Here is a 24764-nt window from a genome sequence, read left to right on the forward strand (position 1 = left end):
CGCAAGGCCTTTATCAGCAACACTTTCACAGCTAGAACCTCAATGACAGTGCTGACCGCAGAGAAAAAGCCAATACAGAATAAGAAAACAACCAAAAACATCTCTAGGAAATTAATCCAAATAATGCATTATTCAACCATACAAAGAAAAACTCATTAAATATTTATAGCATTTTTTTTTGTTAAAACTGTTTATTAGGGGGGGGGGGGTTGCCTGCATCTCTGCATCACGCTTTACTACAGAAACAGTATTAACCCAGTGTTTCTGCCAGAAATTGTGCTCGACTTTGTTCTAAATAGTTCAGCTTTTCACTCATCAGTTTAGAGAAAGGCTTTTCTAACCCACACAGACTCCTTTTAATGCTGTTTAGCAAACAGCAGGCTGTCATGCGCCCATTACTCAGAGCAGCTTCTGTCTAGCTGCTCCAACGTAGAAGCTTGATTGATAGAGTTCTCTGGGGAGGTTCTCCCATCTCTGCGGAGGACTTTTGAAACTATGATGGAGTGAACATTGGGTCCTTTGCCACCTTCCTTTTTGCATTAATTGTGCACTAGAAAGGAAAGGACTTATTTCAGACGCAACACGTGCTAAAAGTCCAGATCGTGAGTTTGCCTACGCAGAAATAAAAGAGAAAGCAGGTGGTGGCAGCAGGTTTGATCTGATGGGAGTGAATAGAGGAGCCAGAACAGTCTGTTCCACTATGATGCCTCAAATAAATACACTTGTGTTATGTATAAAGAAAAGGGCAGCTGGTCTAAACTTGATCCTTCAATAATTGGGGGGCTTGGTTAGAAATGGGTGGCAAAAAGAGCTCGAACTCCTCACAGAAAATCTCAAGTACACTACTTCAGAGCATCAAACCTCATATGGCATTACTGCTTCCAGTTCATAAATGACTTATCCCTCTGCCTATCTGTCTTCTCATAGAATTCATGACATGTTTTCAGCTGAAACTCTTCCTCATAGCCCCTTACAGGCACAGCACAGGGATTTCTCTTCTACATCCCTATAAATATACTTGCATTCAACAGTCAAGAGCTCCGACACACCATGTAAAGCAGCCACAAGACAGGCTGTGCAAGTTGTTTTCTTTTTTTTTTTTTTTTTGCAACTTTTTTCAAAGGCTTGAGCAACTCCTAAGTCATCACTGTGCTATTCTATCCAGCTGTGGATGTACAAGTTAAACAAAGCTGCTCCCTCCCTGAGCGCTGTCGGGAATCGTCCTAAGAAATCAGCAAGTTAAGGAGAAGCAGGTGAGGCTGAAGTGGATACAGAAAAAAAGAAACACTAAATTACAGCACTTCATCACAAAGAAACTCTCAGAAAGCGTCATCACAGACAGATGATGTACATCTCTTCAGTGAAAGAACTTTCAAAAGAATATAGACAAAAAAGTCACTTATGTTTTCAGAGAAGTGATTTTAGTCTATAATGTTTGATTACTATTGCTGCTCCCCATCAAAAAGGGTTGGAGATGAAAGCGCCAACCTTCTTTTAGCTGTAAAATGTTTTCTTGACACCTTTAAGTAAGACTGCATTATGTCTTTGGAGGAACAGGGTATTTTAATTGGGGTCACATTTAGTTGGGATCAGAGCAACAGAGTAGTATAAAAAAAAAATAGAGCGCCATGCTGCACCTGGGCCAAGAAAAAAAATATGACTATAAATTCCTGCCATGATGGATTTTTTTTTCTTCTCATCATCACTCTTTAGTTGCTTTTAAAATTAAACTATGATCACAGAAAATAAGTCAGTAATCTGTCATTTGACTAATTGTGTTTACAACCCAACCTTTCACAGGTTCGTGATATTTTGACTCTTAATAATGTGATGGTTCTCATTTAATTACCTGCTAAATTAATGTGAAGCCAAAACAGTGACTAAGGCAAAAGGAAGCACCATTTATTCTTTTGAGACTCAGAGACACAGTTAAGTTTATCCTTGTAATCCAACAAGATGCTTCATGTTTAATTTACACCATTTTTCTAAACTGGAATTCAACCCTTTTTATAATTAAAGCAGGTTAGAGATTAACTTTCTCTCTAAAATTTGTCACATTTTTTTCTTTTTCCCCTGGTCACGGATGGTACCCCATTAACAGCCAGGCTGACAGGGCCAATCCACTTCAACCCTGTCCAGGGCTGCAATGAGAGCTCTGAAAATGTCGTCCTCAGTTGGGATGTCTGTCATAGGCACCAGCTCAAGGAACTCCTTTGTGATGATCGTAAATCTCATCAACACCTTAACTGACTTGGGTAACATTTGTAATATCACTTCTCTCATTGATTACAACCAAAAATATGACAAATGCCTTGACTTTGTGCTTCATTTAGCCTAAATCTGCCAAAAGATCTGACATCCTGTCTGCCAGAACATTCCTCATCTTTTTCATGATGTCAGCAGCTTTCAGCTTGCATGTTGTTACAAACTGGCCTTCACATTATGGCTTGAATGTTAGTGCTATTTTGCCAACAATGAGATAGCTAGCTTTCACTGCTGCATCACCGACCTCTTGGCTGGGTAAAGACAGACTGTCGTTTCTTCAGCACCGATTGTTAATTAATCCTCTCTCAACTTCCAGTGGACAAATTAAGAATTACAGTAACTTTAAATAAATAAATGAATAAATAAATAAAATCCAGTTAATGTTTTCTTTCTAAATTTCATACTAGCTAGATTCATTCCATGGACCAGACTGAAGACTCTGGTGGGACAGTTTTGGCCCCCGCACCTTACTTTTGACACCCCTGCTTTAGCACCTCCGCTTTTCTATGCTTTTACAAACAGCCTACATGCAGTGAAGTCCAATAGTTTGAAACCACCAATGCAAATTCCTCTTCTACATTAGTTTCTTATTTATTACAGTATTTTGAAATAGAGAAACAATGGATCAGCTTTGGTTTTGACTGTGAAAATGGATCCTTGAAAACCTCCAATTTCAGAGTAAGCATGAGTTGATACAGTTGTATTCTCTCTCCTCTTGGTGTCTGTCAGTGCCACAACTCTCTAAACAGATAAATATGACTTTTTCTGGACATCATTGTGACATCTGCAGGTCTTAGCTCAACCTGTTACTCACTTCCTCCAAAAAGGGGTTTGAGATGTCACTCAGCCTCTGAAACAACTACAAGACAGCTGCAGTTCAAAGGGACACTTGCTAATTATAGTCTTCATTTTAATTGCATCTGTGATGAAGTTTTTCTTCTCTCTCTCAGGGAACAAAAAGGGATGTATTGATTTTTTGATGGTGTGCTCTCTTTTGGTCTGAATGATCCAAAGAAAACTGACCCTTTTTAAAGAGACTTTAGATTGTTAGGCACCACCTGCTGTGAGAAAACTTCAGTGTAGCTGTGATTTACTGCAGAGTAAACTCACTCTTTGCTTGTAATAGCAATTTATTTTAGTTTGATTTGATTCACTGAAATGCAAATTAGCGTGAAGTTGTGCTGCAGACTTGATGCAGAGCAATTATTGATGAAAAATCTATAAAATCAAGATGACTATATTACAAATGTACTTCTTTGTGACTGCTAACACTTATTTGAGCATGTTACCAGCTCATAATTTACAGCTACAGATTAGAATATTACATTGTTTTGGACACAAGGACAAATGTACCTATTGTACAATAGAGACACTTGTTTCTCCAATAATGATAATCAAGGAATCTTATCCACACTGGCGCCTCATGAATATATAAAATGTTAGCTATTATGTATCTTGTTATTGTGCAGAAACACACATGTTGCTAATTTAATGTGTATTTACAGGCAGCACACATACACACACACATCATCAGTTATTGTAGTATTGACTGTGGCAGATCAAACAGCTTTGTTAGGTTAACCTCATGACCTAGTAAACAAAAGCTGTACAGTGCTGATTAGTTAGTGTGCATGCACATGTGCAAGGCAGTGCACAGCATGACTAAAGAAAATACCCACAGGGAAGATGACTAAAGCATGTCTAACTTCTACATTTTAATCTCAATCTGAGATAAAAGATTTATTCTGACAAAGAGCCGAGTGAGAAGCTAAAGACAGCAAAACTTCATTATGCAACATTTCACACTGATAACGACTAAAATGACTCAGTCAAGGAAGATGTGGGTTTTCATAATCTTCCCTTTCAGGTAATGTTAACAAATTTTAATTCACTCATTCTGCAAGATCACGGTGTTGCTTTTGACACATAAAATCCTATAAGACAGACTGGAAGATTGGGTGGGAATCTCAGTTCCAGTTCTGAATTGGTTTGAATCTTACTTGAAAGACAAACATCAATTGATAACTATAGATCTATTCAAATAAAGATGACATGCGGAATTCCCCAAGGCTCCATTTTAGGCTCCATTCAGCCTCTATATACTCAGATTATAGAAATAAACAAAATATCTTACTATAATTATGCTATAACACTCAACTCTGACCAAGACCAAAGGAAGGGAACTGATCACACTTGCTTCCTGTGCACCAAATAATTCATTTTATCATTTTTCTATGGGTGTACAAAGGCACTGAATGGTTCTGGTCCAAACCAAAATATATATCTGATCTGCCAATGCCACACGAGCCACCGAGACTTCTAAGATCATCTGGGTCAAGTTTGCTTTCCATCCCGAAAGTCAAAAACTAAACAAGGACATTAAGATAGTTTCTCTTTTATATTTCTGTCAGAAACATCCACACTCACTTTCTTACCAGCACAAAATGTCGAAAGATATCTATTTTAAAACAGCAATGACATGCAGTTCCCTTGTGGCTGAACAAGAGTAATCGGGCAAGTTTACTTAGCTAGGAAATTATTTTTTTTATAAATTGAGTTGTATGAGCAGTTATTTAGAATAAATGTGGATTTGTTTAAATTGGTTTATAATGAATTGGCTTGTAGTGGATTATTTCTGGAATGGCAAGGCATTTTTAATACATTTCATACATAAAAGCAATAAAATGTGCTTTACATAATAAATAAAACAAATACAAATGGTGCAGAAACTTACAATTATAACACATTAAATACTTCTATATAAAAAATCATAAAACACCTACTTTATACGATTATAAGCAAACAGAAATCTAGATCAGTTAAAAGGTACGTTGCAGATTTCATGCAGGATTTAAAAAAAATTCTTATTGGTTTATTTATTTAGTCTTTTTGGTCTGCAAGTACTGAGAAGTTTCCCAAGACAACCTTTAGTAAATTATTAAGCACTTTCTGCCAAAACGTCCTCTAAAATAATAGACCAAATGTGATGATTCTAAGCAGTTTTTCTTGTTTGGATGTCTAAAGCAGTTATTACAAACTTGCTTGGTCTCATGAAACGCTCTGAGAATAAACATGGAAAGTCATAACTTAAGATATCAATGAATAATTTTACTTAGTTTGCTTCAGAAGGGGGAAAAAAATTCTCCCTCAACCATTTCATACCATAAAAAAACAGTTATGAAAACAGAAATGGCATGCAAAACCTGACTGCAGTGGTTTGCTTTTTACATGCAATGCCATGATATCACATTATCCAGGCTGAAAAGAATCAATCTTCAACATCCCCTAGAGTACTTTGCCACCTGAATAAGATGACATTTTTTTGGACCCCTGCTGAAACAACCAATTGATCTGATGACTAAAACAGATACAGACCTCTTTCACAAGACCAGATGAATTACTAGATGCTGCTGTGACTGACTGAAAAAGCCCAGCCACACTGTGGTTAATGTCACCAGCCTTCTGCTGTCACGTATGCACATTTAATCTGAAATGCAGAGAACACTGCAACAGGTTTCTGTGTAAATATACTGAGATGTTTCATTCAGTTACATCACAGATGTTTGCAGACAACATATTTATGTGCACAGAGTGACAGGTTTGCAGCTCAGTGTGTCTTTAGAATAAAATCACTATCTCAACTCCAGAAACAGAGCGCTACCACAAAATGTGGAAATTGCTTGTGCACAACCTTCATATTTTATACAAGGCTTGTAAAGCCATGCAATTCTATACACATGCATAATGTATAAGAGGAACACAAACTCTAATCCAGAGAAGCATGATAGGTGTTGTTTATTAGAAATGATAGGCCAATCAAACCATTAACGCAACATGTCACATTCACAAACAAAACAATCGAGTCAAACCTAATGCAATGCAAACCTCGAAGCACCAAGCAGAATTATTAAAATCTTACTTTTGAATTCATATTGTATGTCAAGAAAAGTGACAGTTGGCCTCAAAAGCATTTACTATTTGGCACGCGAGCCAGCTTCTGCAGTCCAATACCTCGGGGAAATAACTATGCTGAATGGGAACTGAGCAGAAGGTTTTCTCTGAAACAGTATCATGGCCTGACACGACGAGGATGTCATTGCTGTCAGGGTTCTGGTTTCTCAGGAATTCACAGAGAAGCCGGCTTCAAAAAGGCTGGACCCCAAATGCCACACCATCTTGACTTTTCTCAAAATCTGCAAACCCTTTTACATTTTAGAGGAATGCATCAAAAGCTAGTTGGGGGTGAATCCATTCAAAGGACTGCACTGAATCTGGAGGATGGGTTGTAAACAGCATCAATACTGGAGCAGTGTTGTGAGTGTTGCCATATTCATATTTGATTGCAAGTGAACCTCTGGGAGCCACATTGTTACCCAAAACAAAACACACCACGCTTATGTTTAACCAATTATTGAAATATCTCACAAGCAGCAGCATTTTTTCTTTGTCTCTAATAAAGACTTTTTTTTTTCATCACTGCTGCAAATAAATATCATCAGTGGATAAACAGTAAAGTTTATCATCTTTCTGTCGCTGCAAATATTAGACTGCTAGATTTGAAGATGGCAGGACAATCAAGTTTCTTTTCATCATTATATTTTCCTGAAATCTGTCTTATTTTTTTCCCCTTTGGTCTTGACTGTTTTCCATATAATCCACTTGTTTTGGCAGACAGCAGTCCTCAGAGGACGAAGGTAGTCAGAGGCTTTGTGAACGCAAGATGAGAGCAGAGGCTGGATGATGGAAGCATTATGAGGAGGAGGAAGATGAGTAAGGGGGCTGTAACGAGCGCTGTGAACAGCAAAAGATGATGTTTGTAATTAATGAGCAGCAAGGGGAGGTGAGCTGATGAGGCCACCTTGTGTCTATGTATGTATAGAAAGGCAGGAGAAGCAGAAAGCTGGTCCACTTGTGATTCCTTGTGCTGTAATCTGTCACCATGTCTTAGCTGTCTTCCTTTCATTCAGCAACACTCATGCTGTTGCTTATTAATGCACAGTCTTACTGTTTATAGAGACACACAGACACAAAGGCACACACAGATATTCCTCCAAAAATGTTTTTTCCATTGCCATCTGTCCCCTGATGACTAACAAGGCTACTGCTACTGACACACACATATGAGCTCTATTATTCCACTGTCCTGACACACCTTCCTGTAGCCACTGTCATAACACAACAGCCAAGTTCAAACAAGGAAAGATACCTCTGTACGAGCAAAAATATCAGTATCATGCAGGGATACCATAAAGCTAATGTTTCTGTGTGGAGACATAACTCTTTATAATTTCATTTTATCACCATTTAAACTGGTACAGCAGCCACATAATAAAAGCAGGCATAAAACTGAGCAGCTGTAAATGTCAAATTCTCTACAGAGAATTTTAATTTGAGTGCAAATACAACAAAAAAAAACTCTGTACTAGTAACCAACTCTCAAACCTGCAGCCTGCCTTCAGTGCAAAGATGCTCACTGTGAAAAAATAATGCCGCTGGCAACAGAAACATCTGTATTGAACATTAAATATTTGTACTGTGCTACCAGTTTACTTCAGGATATTCAACATCAGAATCATCAGAAATTTGTAGATTTATTTATTAGAAGAAGGATTAAAGATTAATTTATTTAATAAGAAATTAAAACCTGTACTTATTAATTAAATATCATACTGTGTTTAGCATTGAGACTCAATTTTCTACCCTGGTAAAATTGATCATGTAGTTTCTGACAAAAATGAGTCACAAACTCAAAGAAAATTACTCTAACTTCACTGCCAGAGTGAAATAAAATAACGTTACTATTCAGAGCTATTTTAACATTACTGTAGATTTGACTACAGGTTGTGTGGTGTCATCTGTGCCAATCCCAGCAGCTACTAGGGACAGGTCACAAGGACAGGAAGAAAAACAACCACTCAGACTCACACCCGCTCGTAGGGAGAATTTAGAGTGACGAACCTAACATGCATGTCTTTGGGCTGTGGGAGGAAGCCAGAGCACCCGGAGAGAACCATACATACACAAGGAGAACATGTAAATACTACACAGAAAGGCCCAATTCGAACCCTTCTCCCCAGTTGAGGCTTGAAACAGGAGCCTTCTTGCTATAAGGCAACACCACCACTGTGAAGCCTGTGTAGGAAATCACTATTTTTGTTATGCAGTACATTAAAAAAAAATGGGGAAAAAAGTCTTTAGGAGCTGTTTCCAAATGGTAACAGATTCAGACACAGGTCATGCCACCAGAAGCAGAAACAACTGACTGTTCATGTGTATAGTAACGTCATGTTAGCCCTGCCAGAACTATCTGTAAAAGGCATTTTATACAAAACAAACTCTTTCTAAAGGGGCAAAAATCATCTATTGAGCATAAAAAATTTGTAAAGTTGACAATTGAAAGAAAAAAACCAAAACAAAACAAAACACTATTTACTTTATGAAGTGGATGTGGAAGAATCAAAGTCAACCCTGAAACTGGCTCAGCATATATAGAAGTTTCTGACTATTAAATCAGTCCCTCCTCATATGCAGCACATTCATTTACTTTCACCTGTTGGCTTTAAAATGATCATTATCATCATCCTCCTCAAGCCAGCAACAGAGAGCTTCTCTAATCTAACAAAATGATGAAGAGTTGACTGATTGTCTTCTCTTATTGGTTTATGAATTGGACCAAATTAATTCACATGATGAACAAATGTGTAATAATTTTCTAAATTTTTACAAAATACTGTACATTTAAATACTAATCCAAATTTGCAACATATTGTGATGGGAAACATTTTTTTCTTTATTCACAACATTTAGAGAGGAACTCAGATTTTCTTCTTATTTTGGGTCCATATGCACACATTTGGAGAACAGCTTTCTGGATTAGCCCCCATTTGTCTGCCAGCAGTGTCACATGAGAGGGGTTATCCTTCTGGCTTCTTGTGCCAGGGAAGATCAGTGGAGCACAGATAAGTGCTATTGATGTTGAATTACCCCGCAGCTGGACAACAAACATAACATGAATCTCTTGTCAGCTGCAGTGAAGAGGAGGAGAATACACTGGGTGCAAGTTAAACCTGCCCTGAAATCCAGGCTGGAGCTCAAGAACAACCCTGTTAGATGTATCTGCATGAAAAAGGAAGCAGGCACGAAGCTCTGGCCACTGGGATGACAGGTTAAAACTGAAACAATAACAAAGTCTGTGGTTTTATTTGTTTTAGACAGATTCTATCAGCTTCTGTTGGCATCGATTACAATTTTTTTTTCTGGATGGAAAATGCTTGACAATCTCAAATGCCGTGCTTTGGCTCGAGGTTGTACTATGGATTGGGTGAATGATGGCATGGTAGACACATTTATTTCTTCTTGTCACAGTCTTTAAAGCGCATGCTGCTTTGAATCAGGGCTTGTTAAAGAGCTGGTGTGTGATGATCTGTTCTACTAGCAGACAGATTTTCTGAAGAGTTCAATGCATTAAACAAGACATTAATGCATGCTTAGATTCTGCGTGATGAAAAGAACCAGGCACTTTGACTCTTCTGTTATTAATTTATTCACTTATTAGAAGAAAAAGAGGAGATGAAGGTACAGCAAGCAGAAGTATTGCGCAACACCTTTTCCAGTCTGAATAAGATGAGAACTTTATTCCCCAGCAGGAGAAATTCTAGCAGGGAAATATAACATAAATTACTGAAACTAAAAAGTTTGCAAGAACTCAATGATGTAAATCAATCAACCTCGAACAGTTGATGAAAAACAGTTCAATGAGTCCATTTAGATCTACAATTACATGTCACTGGTTGAGACATTTTTGTCATGACATGCCAATTATTTTTGCAGAATTTAATGGTAACTTTAGATTTAATATATGGCTTTCAAGGAGATACTGATGCAGTCTCATTTGCACTGTGTCATGAGTAAAAGTGCAGCATTTGGGGGGAATCTGCTGCTGCTGCTATGCCTCTGAACAGTAAGGGTGGCTGTAATGGAGACTAAAAAGACCTACCTTGGTGAGTGCTTGCACACAGCAAGCTGGTATCTTGGAACTTGCCACTAACCATTGATGCTGTCCTCATTCAGCTAATTCTATGATTCTGACTTGATCTGTGCATACACATGCAGGGCTGAGCTGCTTCTACATGTGTGGATTACAGAGGATGAACAGCAGCTGGTTAATCAGGACAGTTTTCTCTCCTGATATGGACAACCAATTCAAAAAGGGCTAGTGAAAAAATATGGGTCTAAATGTGTACAAAAACGAAATAATGAAACCTGATCGGCAGCAAAGAGGGAAAGAAATAATGCCACACATTTAAGTATCACAAAAATGTGCTATTAAATGTATAAACAGTACAGAAACATATCTCCTATGGCTGTATTATGTTTTTTTACTGAAGCTGTTTTTCCAACTAGTTTTCTTTTATCATTTTCTGGATAAAATATTCTGTTGGATTTTCTCTCCTTTAATCTGTACGTCAAAGACATTTAGTCATTTAATTGTTTTTATAAATGCTTCCTGTCCACATGTTCAGATGTGCATATATTGTTTTATCATGCTAATACATGGCTCTCTCTCCTGTGCCTAGAGTCCATTGCAAAAATTCACCCTCATCATTTCTCCAGCATTTCCAGTTGTAATTTGTGCAGTACAGAGAGGTTAAAATCTACTAAGAGCTGCTAAAAAACCAGCACTGTAGAATAAAGATGTTAAGTACAGCTATGAATAAGTCTTCAAACTGCAGTTCTCCGTGGTGATTGGAAACTCTGCTGTTGGCTCAGAAATACACATTCACTTTTTAAAAATTTATAAAAAAGACTGCAAAGTTAAAATGGAAAGATTTTTGTCTGCTGAGCTTTTGACCCTATAAACAGGGCTAATTTAGATCTAAACCAAGTCTTTAGTTACAGCCTCTGCACTGAATATTGTTGGTAAAAGGCATACCGAGGTGCACTTTAATATTCATTATGGAATGCCATGTCAGTCAGCACTGGATACATCAATAAATACTTCAAGAAATCTGCCCAGTATTGATAGAATTGCTTATTAAATGAATGTCAAATTAAATGTAACCTATGGATAACCTGATGCAGTGCAGTAAACAGGCTCCTCCATTTGCATTTCTTATATTCGTGGAACACATTTACATTTATTTTCTGTTGTGGTTTCCACTGCTTTCCAATATACTATACTATATATTCAGAAAATACACTCACCAGTGGGAGGTAATGTGGGGTTAATTATCTTACCCAAAACACTTTATTGCTGCTGCTGCACAGTGGTCATGTGACTGAAGTGAACATTGAATTACGAAAAAAGAAAATCCAGAAGTAAAAGGCTGAATAAGAAATAAATGCTCTGTTTGTTTTCTAAATATATTTCAAGATTTAAAAGAAATTAATCTAAGTACTTATTTACATAAAGTAATATTGACTGCCTGTAGCAGGGATGGTGCTCGAGGCTGGATGTCCTGCAGATTTTAACTGTTCCCCTGCTGCAACACACCTTAGTTATTGACTTATTAAAAGCACTAATCACAATTGACTCCTCAGTTTTTGATGTTTTTTCCAAGAAAAGATTCCACTAGGCCCACTTTTGGTTCAGGTACAGGAGGAAAACTGACAGGTATCAATCCCATCATATTGGATCCAGTATCAATACTATTGTTACTAGTAGCGCTCTGCCCATCCTTACAAACATCACTATATGTCTTTATGGTGATAATGAGCGTTTTCTGCATGTGCATCCAACTCCACTGTTCATTATTGGCGTCATGACACTTGGGGCGGATCTTTGGGTCTTTTACAGTAAGTCCGTACATGCATGTGTTTGCTACACTGAGTTTAAATAAATGCTTGTTTTCATGCACTGACACTGGTGAGTTAAACCAACTAAGCTTAGCCAGTAGCTCCCCTTCAGGCCACACTGTTCACAGAAAGAAAATTTTTAAAATATCCTGTTAGAGTACCCTGTTGTCACAACAAAACATTCCTTGTTATCTCAAGGTAATGACTTTAAAAAGTCTCACATTGCTTCTCTGCACTTCCACAGAGACAAGCACAAAATCTCGCAAATCCTGCTTTGTGTCAATAAATATGATGATCTACACTGACTCACAGATGGCTCCAAATCAGCTTAGTCAGACTGGGATCTGCTAACTAAATACCCCAGTATTTATAGTGTAGTGAATGAAAGTGCATTTCCATTCACTCCATGCTTTCAGTAGCGTTCAGTGAAGCCTCCCATTGTCTATCTCATGGTTCTGTTTCAGTCTGAGCTTCAAGGAATCGCTCTAACTTAAATGAGATGCAGAGCTGTGATTTAAGGTGGCCATAGCTCTCGACAGCCTCCTTGTTACAGTTGTCAGCCAGCTGAGGTAGTTTGACACCTGTAATCTCACTTTCTCAATGGTTTTCAGACATTTTCTGTTGGCAGGGCTCATTCTGTTCAGCCAAGCCAAAAAAATAAATAAAACAGAAAAAGTGACTGAGTTGTGTAAAAGCAGTATCATTGAACATGCTGAAGGAGTTTGACCTCCACAGAGAAGCTTGTCTGTCACTTCAAGATGTTTCTTGCATGGGTTATTAGTGACTTAAGTTTATTCTTTTAAAACAAAACTGTCTCAGTTGGATCATTTACAAACATGCAATCTAAAGAAAATACCAGCAAACTAAAGTGACATCCTTCAGTTGATTGACAAATAATTGAGTTTTATGTCTTGACACAGATGTCACTATCTGAAGGCAGACAACAAAAGATCATGTCTAAACCCTTGTGTGATTTTCTGGTGTGTGGAGATTCCTTCAGCTGTGGTTGGGCAGCATTTTTGACGTAGCATACAATTGTGTATCATTAGCTTTGGCCTTAAACTTAAGTGTCCTTAATGCTGTTAAATTGAGCCCAGCAGTGCAAATCCTGCAGTATGTTGTTCCTTCAACACACTGGAGGAGGAGGACGACCAGGCAATTACACAAGTTAATACAAGTATGCTTGAGTCTAAGCATCACTTTGTTGTCTGAGTTTCCACTTGTCTGTGAGCATCCAGTGATGTGTTGTCCTCATTTATAATGATGTGTGTGTGTGTGTGTAAGTGGATGCATGCATACACATAACATGTTTTTCCTTCCATATTAGATGTATGTGTAGCTGTGCATTCGGCATTAATAAGCTCTGTAATGAAAGGGGACAGTTTGCCGTTGCCGTGGTAATGAAGCAGTGGAGCGTTGCCAGGCACGACGACGGAGATGGAACATAGCTATAATTGTGCCGTCTTGAAAAACACAAAGAATTATGTGTTTGGATTCAGGCAGACGGGGGATTGAGGGGGGTGAAGAGACAAGTGGACGGTTGAAGCATTGGACATATTTATACTACATGTCAAATTACGTGTATGTAACTACAGGTGAGAGACAGAAACTGATGGATCATCCTGTCTCTACAGCAGGAGGTATACAATGAGGAAGGAAGAGAGTTTTTTTTTGTGTTGCAAAGGGATATGGGTGGGATGATGTGATCAGTTTGACTGGGTCTGCATCCCCTTGAGAGAAGTACTCAGATAATAGATATAGTAGAGGAAGTGTCGCCTTGACAGACAGATGGATCAAGTTAGAGGAATGCAGGAACAACAAACAGATGAAGGGAGTAAGATGATAAGAAGTGTCAGGAAAGACAGATTTATACTCTGGTAGATGGTAAAATAACAAGAGGAGAGGTTGAGTCGGGTCGATAAAGAGAGAGACACCAAAAGCTCCCTGATTCAACATTTATGGCTTTGTAAAGAGATGGAGTGCAAAGATGACTTTCACATGAACTTGAGGCTGAGTGGTTTAAATGTAGTTAAGAGTGAGAGGAACAATTTAGAGAGGCTCTGCTCAACCATGTGATGCTGTATAGAGCTGTTGGTCCACTTACAGTCAAAGGCAGAAGGTCACATTTCATGGTTCAGATGTGTCTGCATTACAGAGTGGGGATTGTTTCACTGTAAACACTCACAAGAAAACAGCTGAAACGGATAGTTTCTTTAGATTTCTCTCCAGGCAGGGGTTAGTTGATTTTTCTACTCGTTCCACTATTAGAGACATATTTTGGTTTATGCTTCCCAATTAATGACTTCGCTTATCCTTCAAACATGTGTTTTGCTGAAACAACCACATTTGTTGTTGACTAACACCCTCAGATTTGACTCGTGATCCTGTCTTGTAAAACAGCATTTTTATGTGGAGCAATAAGAAGAAAATATGCCTCATAAATTCATTGTGATACATCCATCATTTAACAAGTCTCAAAGTTCATAAAGAAAGAAGAGAGACAGCTGGATGAAGCAGATATGTGTTGCACTTTCAATCATGATCCTCTGTGAGACGTGACACCAAGATATAGGTTCTGTCAGAGGCGCTTGAGGTCCATTGTCCACTGCTTTAATTCTGCAACTTCAGCTTATTTTATATGACAAGAATATGAATATTACAAGCATTCTCCCATCTCTGCCTGAATATGCAGCACTTATTTGAGTCTGCTCAAACACTTGACTTTTCTGCTCAACTACATTTGCAAACAGGTACTAACATGCTGAAAGCAGCTAATAATGTTTCGTTAATCTCAAATAAACCTTCGTCTCAGTTACCTGCTGTGGCAGAAAAATGTGGTTCCCTGCTACAAACAAAATCCTGTCTGTTAAAATGTATTTGAGACTATAAGTAAACTGCTTTTGCCAAGTGGTAATGTACCACCATAGTGTCAATAGCTTTTTTTTTTGTATAATATATTCTTTTGCATAAGAGTTGTTTAATTTTTATTGGTAAAACTTGAAAACTAAAGTTCCCATGTGAGCATCTACTTTCACAGACAATGTGATCAGATAAAGAAAAAAGAAAAAAACTATTTAGAAATTCAGTACATAAACAATGTCACAAGATAAATCTTCGAAATGTGCACAAACAATTCTGAAAACGTTTACGGTGGCTGGTCTAACAAAGAGAGGTTACTCAACTCGCATCCTCACCAGCATGTGTCACTGTTTTGGCCATCCATGATGCTTTTCGCTAGATCCGTCTGTCAGACTGTTCTCACAGCTTGTGAACTAATCAGAGGCTGTTTTTGTTGCAAAGTGCCAGTTACAACCTCAAAACACACAGCACAATGAAATAACAAGCAACTGGCTGGATGCAAGTTTAAAATGTTTCTCCAACCATGTTCTTGGCAAAGCAAAATAAAAGGAAAAAAAAGCCAAAAAACAAAAAGGAAACAGATGGAAGAGAAAAATAGCAGCACATTAGATAACATTAAAGGGAAAGTGTTTTTATAAATTCAGCTTAAAATGATAAATACTTAGTAACCTACCTAACAAGCAGATAATCCAAGTGTCTTTGTTTTACTGAGGTAAGATGGACGGACGGACGGACAGACGGATGTATGGACGGACGGTTGGACGGACGGACGGGCGGATGGACAAAACTAGAATTAATTTGTTAAAGCAGTGGTTCCCAACCTGGGATCCAGGACCCCCCCAAGAGCTCAGTGGGTCCCTGAGGCTTTGAACATTAGGAGCCATTGTGATTTATGTCAACACATTGTTCCTATTTTAAGAAAAAAAAAGGCTCTATGTTAATTTAATTAACATAATTTAACTTTGGCTTTATCAAAGGACAAGGATACATTATTGATGGTGAGAATCTCACTTTAAAAGCATTAAACCAAGTTTGGCATCAGCACGTCGAGGGGCAGGGGGTCCATGGCTTTTTAGAATTTGCATGAAGGGGGTAAAAATAGGTTGGGAACCAGTGTGTTGAAGAACAGTTTTAAATAAATCTAGGCAAAAATGCCACTTATAATCTTGTTTTATTGTTGTTGTTCCACCAACTTTAGAAGACGATAAGTGTCATTTAATTTTGGTGAACATGAGAAAGAAAATCTCATGTTTGTACATTTTCTTGTTCTGCATTGATGCAATTTTTTTAACCCTGATTGTTTTTGTTTTCTTCTTTTTTTTACGTTGGTGCATGAATGGTTGGTGTGATATTAGCTCATTTTGAATATGATGGCAGCAACACGGCTCAAAAAAAGTTGGAACAGAGGCAACAAAAGATTAGAAAAGTAAGTGGCACAAATCAAAAACAGCTGGTAACAGTTACAACGATGGTAAACATGAGATGTTCTGCTGCCATCAAATTAAAAATAAGTTCTCCGTGACATGGAAAACTATCGCAGTTTCGGCATCTGATATATGTCGTTTATGTTTTCTTGGAAATAAAATCTTGGGTTATGAGATTTGTAAATCATCATATTATGTTTTTATTTACATTTTACACAGTATCCCAACTTTTTTGGAATCAGGGTTTTTAATACTCGAAATGTTTATATTTCACTCTGGATTTGCACGAATTGTCGCAGATATGTTTTGTACATCAGTGAAATATGTTCGTTCCAATCCCTGTGGATTTTTTAATTAGCTCTTGTTTTACATTTTGTGAAAGTATGTTTGTGCTGCTACGTAAGTAAAACAGCTTAATGTCAAGGCCTGGGCTTGTATCCATGTACATATGACAGCTGTACCAACTCTAATTACATGAAACAAGCAACACAATCTTAAATTATATTACTCAGTTGCCTGGTACACATTTCCTCTTACTCTATGAATTGCCTCAGAAATACACTCACTCACACACACACACACACACACACACACACACCGATCATTTCTATACTCATGTTAATCAGGTATTAAACTTCTTGTGCTGGTCCATGGTCTACTGTAAATCTCTTCTCTCTTTAACATAAAGATGGACATGGTGGATCAACAGTGAAAAGAGTCAGTTCAAACTTTGCTGAATTCATTATTTGATCACTGATTCAGAGCTCTTAGATCGTCACCGATAAGACACAGCAAGTAATTTACTTCAAGTAGTAAGAAAATAGGAGTGAAAGTGTTTATATTTCTCTTCTCAGACCTTTGTCACAGCAAATGGTAGCTAGAAAAAAAGTCAATGCATGCTCTTTTTCTATCAAGTTTATTGAGGGAACAAAACAGAACTTTCCTGAAGACAAAATATCAGCAGAAAAAACTGTTAAAATATAAACTAAAAGACTTATTGGCTGGAAATCAGAAGAAAACTACAGAGAGATTAAGACCAATCCTCTGGTAAGGTCAGTGCATTTTTATAGACAATGATCCAGAGTCCAGACAACCCCTGAAACCACATCACATCCTGTGAAAGCACTGTTACACTGGTGGTCACATGACACACATTAAGGTCACCTAGACGAGACTTATCAACTTGTACCACACATAGTCCAACTATTAGAGCATAGTAAAAAAAGATAGATTAGCTTTAAAGCAGAACTTTATAAGTTTCTGACCTTGAAGCTCTTTGCTTCTGATTTGTTTTAATGGCACATTGACATTCATTATGCACATTACCGGAGCCATCTTTGCCTTGTACAATCCCAGGGGCTAAGAAAGCACACTTCAAAACTTTTTGTTGCAGTCTGAACCATCACATGGCATTTTTAAATTTAAATCAACCTAACATGCATGTCTTGGGACTATGGGAGAAATCCATGAGAGAACCCATGCATATATAGGTAGAACATGCAAACTCAACACAGGTTCCCCCCCAGAAACCCTACTTGTTAAGAAAAATTAAGAATTTTATATGAAATTATTATTTAAAAACTACTGCAAGCAGTGCTGGTTTCCAAGAACTGTTGCAGGAATCAAAGACCTGCAATAGTTTCTTCACACTTTGGATGCAGCAGTCCGTAGCTGAGGAGCTTTGCAGGGCTGTCAGTGCTAGAGAGGAGTGTGGGGGCGGTGGGAATGGGGACTGTCCTTCAACATGGATGAGAGCTTAACCATTCATTTATCTCCCAATACCTCAACTAGTGGGTCCAAGGAGCATCCCAGTACAAAGCTGTTCTGTACTGGGATGCCTTAGTACAGTCAAGTTGGATGCAAGTTGACACCAGATCGAGAAACATCCATCACTGATCAATACATCCAATTTTACTTCTATTAAGTCTAACAAAGGCTGGAATTGTCCTTACCAATCAATCATTCACAGAATTGAACATATACACCACGACTGGAGCCTCTCCCCAGTTGTCATGGGGTATATTTTGACCAATGAAATTCGGTGTAACACAGTGAGCCCACCTTAATCGTCTCATTTTCTAGAGAAAACAAACTTAGCTTTCTCAATATAACAAGATAAATTATCCCGTTATCACAAAAAAACGGTCCTCGTCAAGATCACAATGAAAAGCTCTCGGCTTCCTTAATTATCAGAGAAAGCGAGTTAAAGAAAATAAGTCAACATCAAAATGGTTTTTACTTGCTGGAAAGAGCTCGGAGAAGAGATGGATGCTGGATTATTGTGTCATGATGAAAGACACTGGCTTTCGAGAATAAGGTTGTGTTTCAAACTGGTCCAAATGTAGATTACAGTTAGATTTATTTATCCATTTAGCTTCCTTGTATTCAAGAATACAATCTCACATACAAGTTCACTTAAATAATGAAAAAGCAAATGTATGTCATCTATGAAAACTAAATAAAAAGGCTCAGTCCAGTCCCTGGCACAGTAAAGTCTTTGCCTTCATAGAGACAAAACTTATCTATAGAATATTTGGAATCTATCTTGGATATGACATCTTTCTCAGATGATAGAAGGGGGACTTCGTGTGGTCTGTCCTGAAATGTAAAGGTTTGCCCAGGATTTGAAACCATTGTCTGCTTTGAGACTTTCAACAGTTTCTGGTGCAGTCATTTGCACATCTTGAGCACCTGCCTTGACTCGTTTGAGTAAACAAACCATTTTAATTGCTGTAGTCTCTTTAGCATTATCTCTAATTACTCTTGACTCATGAAAGTGGTCTGTTGTATTTACATCCTTAGATGTGGACTCATTCATAGGTGAGTGTCCTTGTGCTTTTGCACACTTGTTATAGCCAATGCAACATGCAATATTAAATTTAATTAACTGGATATACTGATCAACAACCTTGGCTTAGAGGTGAAAGCAATAGATTAATAAATTAGCAGTCAAATTTACAGTCAAAACTTTGGCAGTCACCTGAAAAAATCCTTGCATTATAACTTAACTCAGAAGGTAAAGTGTTGGGATACACAGTTCGTCACACAAGTAAAATAAAACGAGCACCGAATGACTTAATTCTTTTGAAGTTATGCCAATTTGATTTGCATTTCATTTACTTTTCCTACAAGAGCTTTTTGAAAAGTGTGATTAAACCCAACAGCAAGGGCTGGGCGATATGAACTAAATCTTATATCTCGATATTTTTTTTTACCTGAATCACGATACACGATATATATCTCGATATATTTATTTATTCATTTATTCTCAAGTACCAAAAAGACAATTCTAATTTACAGTCTTCAGTGCTAAATATACTTTTATCAAGGATCAGCAGCACATGTGCATTAAAACAGCTGACTGAAATTAAAGTACCTTTATATTAAATTAAATGCTCCTAAAACAAAATAAATTAAAAATACTTTGCAATGACCATAACAAAAATACAGCTGTGCAAAATGCAAAAGAAAAAATGCTTTCAACTCAAAACTAGCTATCTCGATAGAAACAATATTCCCTCCTTCTATATTGTGTCTGATAAAATCTCAGTATATTTGAGAATCTCGATATATTGCCCAGCCCTACAAACAGCATTCTGAAAACCCAACCAAATGTTTAATTCTGTTTCACAAGTTGACTCAATAATTTCAGATATGCTAAAGTCAAAGCTAATCACTGCATCACTAACTGAAAATGTGTCTTATCACGTTTTTCAACTTTTCTAAATATCTTGATAACTAATGGAGCTTAGAGTTGCTCTATTATATTTAACAGTAGACCAAAAAATTGATGCCAAGTGCACACACAAACAAATGCACACACACATGTGCGTGGGAGAGCTGCATATTCTCAAAAGTGAGAACAGGTGGAGCTAATTGAATCATTAACCCATGTCCTACAATGTCTTGGCAAACATTATCTATGATTTTGCAAACCCTTCTTTCCCTCCACACTTGCGATAAACTGCAGGACTTTGCTTTATTTAACAACACAGGATGCAAGCCATCATCCTTAAATAAACACAAATACTCGTGACTGTATTGCCTGACAAGCCGTCATACTAACTTTTTATACATTTCTACAATTTAGGCAGTCCATGATGAAAAGTTAGAATTAAACAATATTAGAATGAGTGGGTGTTTTTCTTTTAAAACAAACTTAAATATCAACTACAACCTCTAAGTCTTATTATCCATTCCTCCTCTATAATCTGCTTTACAGCCTTCTTTAGTGAGACAATCGGGTTAATACATTTTGTGTGTTAACCAGAAACAGTATTTGTTTATCTGTTGAATTGACTGAAGTGATCCTTGCTGCAACAGAGGTCATGAGACCTCCCTTTTATTTACTTTTACACCATGTTGCAACATTCAGATTGAATTTTGCTGATAGGTCTTGACTCAGGAGACTTCATCGAGCACTAAAACAAACACATTTCAACATCCCGACTTCTAGACTTCAATTTAGGAAGCAAAGCTTTCCCCACTTTATTATTTAAATTTTATGGTTTGTTGTTCTTTCCCTCTAGGTCCTTAAAATGTGTTATATGTTCAGCTATGCTGACCAGCTGAGGCCTGTAGCTTGAGCATCTCTGTGCACCCGGGGCAGGGTGACTCCCTGTGGTTTAATGGGCCTGCCGCACCTTCCTCCCTCACCTGTTATTTATAGAGACAAGGGAGGCAAGATGGGACAAGAGCAGCAGGGGAAATGGGAGGGATGATTGTATGTGCATGTACAGTATATATCCTGCTTGATAAAACAGGTCTCTTTATAACTTCCTTTCAGTTTTATGTGCCATCACCTGCACCCCTGAGTGTTTTCACTGAAAGCCAGCTTCTTACACACCTCTCTGCCCAGATTCACTCCCCCTCCTCTTTTAGAGAGGAATTTTGTAAATCTCTCTCACTGCCACCCAGATGCAGCTCATTTAGCTAATTACCATCATTCATTTGTGCTTACAAAATGCATGTAAAAAAAAAAAAAAGATTACAGAGTAACCTACGTTAAACGCACATGCCAACAATATATGCCACAAAAATAAACTGCTTTATATTTAGAGACTCATTGATTTGCATTTATACTGAATAATGACCAGTAATTAATACAAACTATTGATGATGTAAATACTGCAAGGCTCTATTTAGAGAAAGTATGCACACAGACACAGCTGAGACTTTACTGATATGCATTTGTCTAAATATTTTATAAACTTTTTTTGTATATTAATTCTCAAAACACCCAGTAACTATAACGGAACAATTACGTTAGAAGTGTTCATAAAAATCCCATCTCATGAATAGTGGAAAAATAATTTTAGTGACTTCACTGATCGAATTAATTTCATTTAGAAAAAGAAATCTGTAACTTGATAACAGCAACACAAAGTAGGAAGTAAAAGTTTGCAGAATATACAGGTAACATCATTCTGGAAGATTCTACAAGCTGCAAATTAAATTGACAGGGTAAGGGTGTCAGGGTTGGGTATAAAAGAAGTATAAACTAAAAGCAAAGGCTCAGTCTATGCATACATGGGTAAGTTGACAAAGTCCTTCATCCGTACTCAACATCGTTTACGGGCACTGACAAACATTTAGGAAAATGTCTTCCAGAGTGAGTGTTTTCACATGTGGACTCATATGTGTGGAGTTTGTGACTTGCGACATCAGATTTGCCATGTCAGTTTGATTTCTCTCGCAAGGATTCTGCACAATTCTTTTTGTTTTGTTTTTAGAGCTCACACTTTTGATGTGGTTTAAGGATTAAAAACCAAAAACCCTCGTGAAATATTTTACTCTTTGCTTTACTCTCTGCTCTCCCTTTCATTTTCAGTCTCTCTATCCTGCAAGACTCCTGATAACCTGCTGCTCATGCAGGTGCTACCAAACAAAGAGCACAACCATCTTTAAGACTGGTGGTGTCCTAAGGAAAATAAAAATCAAAATAGAGCTTTGTACAAGGTGCGTTTTCAGCAGTTTAAGAAGGTACAATCTCTTCTCCTACATTACATCATGCTCCTTTACCAGACATAAACACCCTTCTGTAGCAGAGATGAAAACTTCTCAAATCTAATCTGTTCAGTGAAATTAAGATAAAGTTCATTTGCATGAAAAAGGACCCTTCATGCATTAAAATGGCCTACAAGCATGATTACAACTTTAAATTACAACAACAAAATGTAGGAATTAGCTTGGCCTCACCTCTCTATGGCTTTCCTGCAGCTGCTCCCACTCTACCACTACATTTGTTCAGAAGCCCAGGCAACAAAAAGCAGCAACAGGTCCTGAAAAACAAAAAGCTGCACTTTAGTTGAAAACATTTGTATGTTTTCTATGAGAATAAAATAAAAATTCACAGCAGCTGGAGCAGTTATGTGATCTGTTATACATCTCTCATTTCTCCTCAGCTGCATCTTTCACATGACAGTCAATGTAAAAATTTCTAAGCTGCATACATGTGTGAAACAGAAGAAAATGCAGTCAAGACCTACGATGAACTACAATTAAAACTAAAGCACACATGGGTTTAGACAAGTTCCACCTCTCAAGTTGACAGGTTTGGTATGAAGCTCTGATTTTTCTGATTAAGCCCCTAAGACTGTCAAACTACAGTTTCAAGTATTCAACCCAAGGTGTTGACTGCTTGCATCACCTCACTCTCGTCTAGCAGAAAATCCTCACACGGACATCTCAACAAGCGTAAAAATCTTGTTTTTTTGGGGTTTTGTTGCAGACAGGGAGGAGAACGTGTACAATTATTTATCAGTCCTGAAAAATAACATCATGAAAGAAAGTCTGGACTTCAAGGAAGCAAGCAGCTTGGTTATGGCTCTGCTTTTGTACCACTTTTTCTTTCTTCCGCCAAAGATCAAGAAGGTAAAGAGTGATTTTAATTTTCTTCTACAGAGACTCTAAACTTTTCAAAAACATCAGAGGTTAGGGAAGATCAAAACTCTCCCTGGATTTGACTTAAAATTGGTTAGTGATGATTACCGTCAGTTACCTGAATCAAGTCCATTATTTCAGCAGGCGAAGCTGCTGGACTGAAGCGACTGCCAGACTATATGCTAGAAAACTAAATAAATAGATTGAGAACCAACAAATGATTTTCCACTCATCTGGTTATATCCACGAGTATATTTAAATTCACTTGTAGAAAACTGTTTATAGCACTTTTATTAACTCTATTACTTCCTTCACAAACAAATAGAGGTCAAAGGATATGCGCCCAGAAGAAAAACAAAAGTAAGATAAACTTTATAATATGCAATGACATTTATTTTTATATATAAGACATTATCCAGACAAGAGGCAAAATGGGAATGAGAATAAAGAACATGTCCAGTGAAGATATAGTGAGATGCAGGCAAATTATTTCCAAAGAGAAATATTTTGAGAGAACATAGAAAGGTTGCTAGAGAGACTTGATGGGCAAGTATAGCAGGGAGATGAATGCTAATGTAGAGACTTTAATCAGTAAATCCTGGTCGTCCTTTGTGACAAACTGCCGGTTTTATGTTTGTCTTGTCCTCTCACACCCCACCGTCGAGACAGATGGCCGCCCTCCTCGAGTCTGACTGCTGTAGGTCTATACTTAAAATACGAGTTCTTCTTCTCTGCTGTTACCCACTGTATCATGCATACTCAAGATGGGATTTAATCAAATTGAAGACTTGATTGATTCCTTAGGGTACTTGATATGAACTGACATAAATTAGGTTACACTCGGGGTGGGAGTGGGGGTGGGAGTCGGTCCACTTTGTTCCAGTTATGAGTCAAACAGCAGAATTTTACTGAAGATGGTGCTGGAAGCTCTGGCTGAAAACTGAGCAAAATGCATCACATTGGGCTGAATGAAAGTAAATGAAAATGTGCAGCTCTGAAAAATTTCCTGATTTCGAAGATAATCTTAAAATGGCAAAAACACACTCAAAATTTTTCTGAATGTGCAATGACACAACTCATATTATACAATTATGAATTTCACCGTAGTCTATTTTCACATGAAAATCTACTTTTCTGCATTTCACACTATGGAGTCAAAGATTTGAGGCACCAGTATTTATTGTATTTCCAGTAAACAACTTGTTGTGGTTATGGTACTTACAAGTATTTTCAGAGGATGTTGTAGCTGCTATCCAGAAATTAAACCTTAAAGAAGAAGGAACTGATAAAACCAGTCTTCTTGGCCATTAAATAAATGTCTTCAGAATTAGTTCTTTAACTGGAAACTTCATTATTTTCTTAACATCTGCTAGTTTTTCAGCCTCTCAGCAGATCCATCGCCTCAGTGGGGTTTAATGCCACATTTTAGCATATTAAAATCAACCTTCTTAAAAGCTATTCCTTTGTGTGTTATATTTGTGTTTAGAAACATTTCTATACATGAACTACTAATCTTGTTATTTTGTGGTTGCTCGTCAT

Source organism: Melanotaenia boesemani, chromosome 5 (genome assembly GCF_017639745.1).
Source record: "Melanotaenia boesemani isolate fMelBoe1 chromosome 5, fMelBoe1.pri, whole genome shotgun sequence".
Classification (NCBI taxonomy): Eukaryota; Metazoa; Chordata; class Actinopteri; order Atheriniformes; family Melanotaeniidae; genus Melanotaenia; species Melanotaenia boesemani.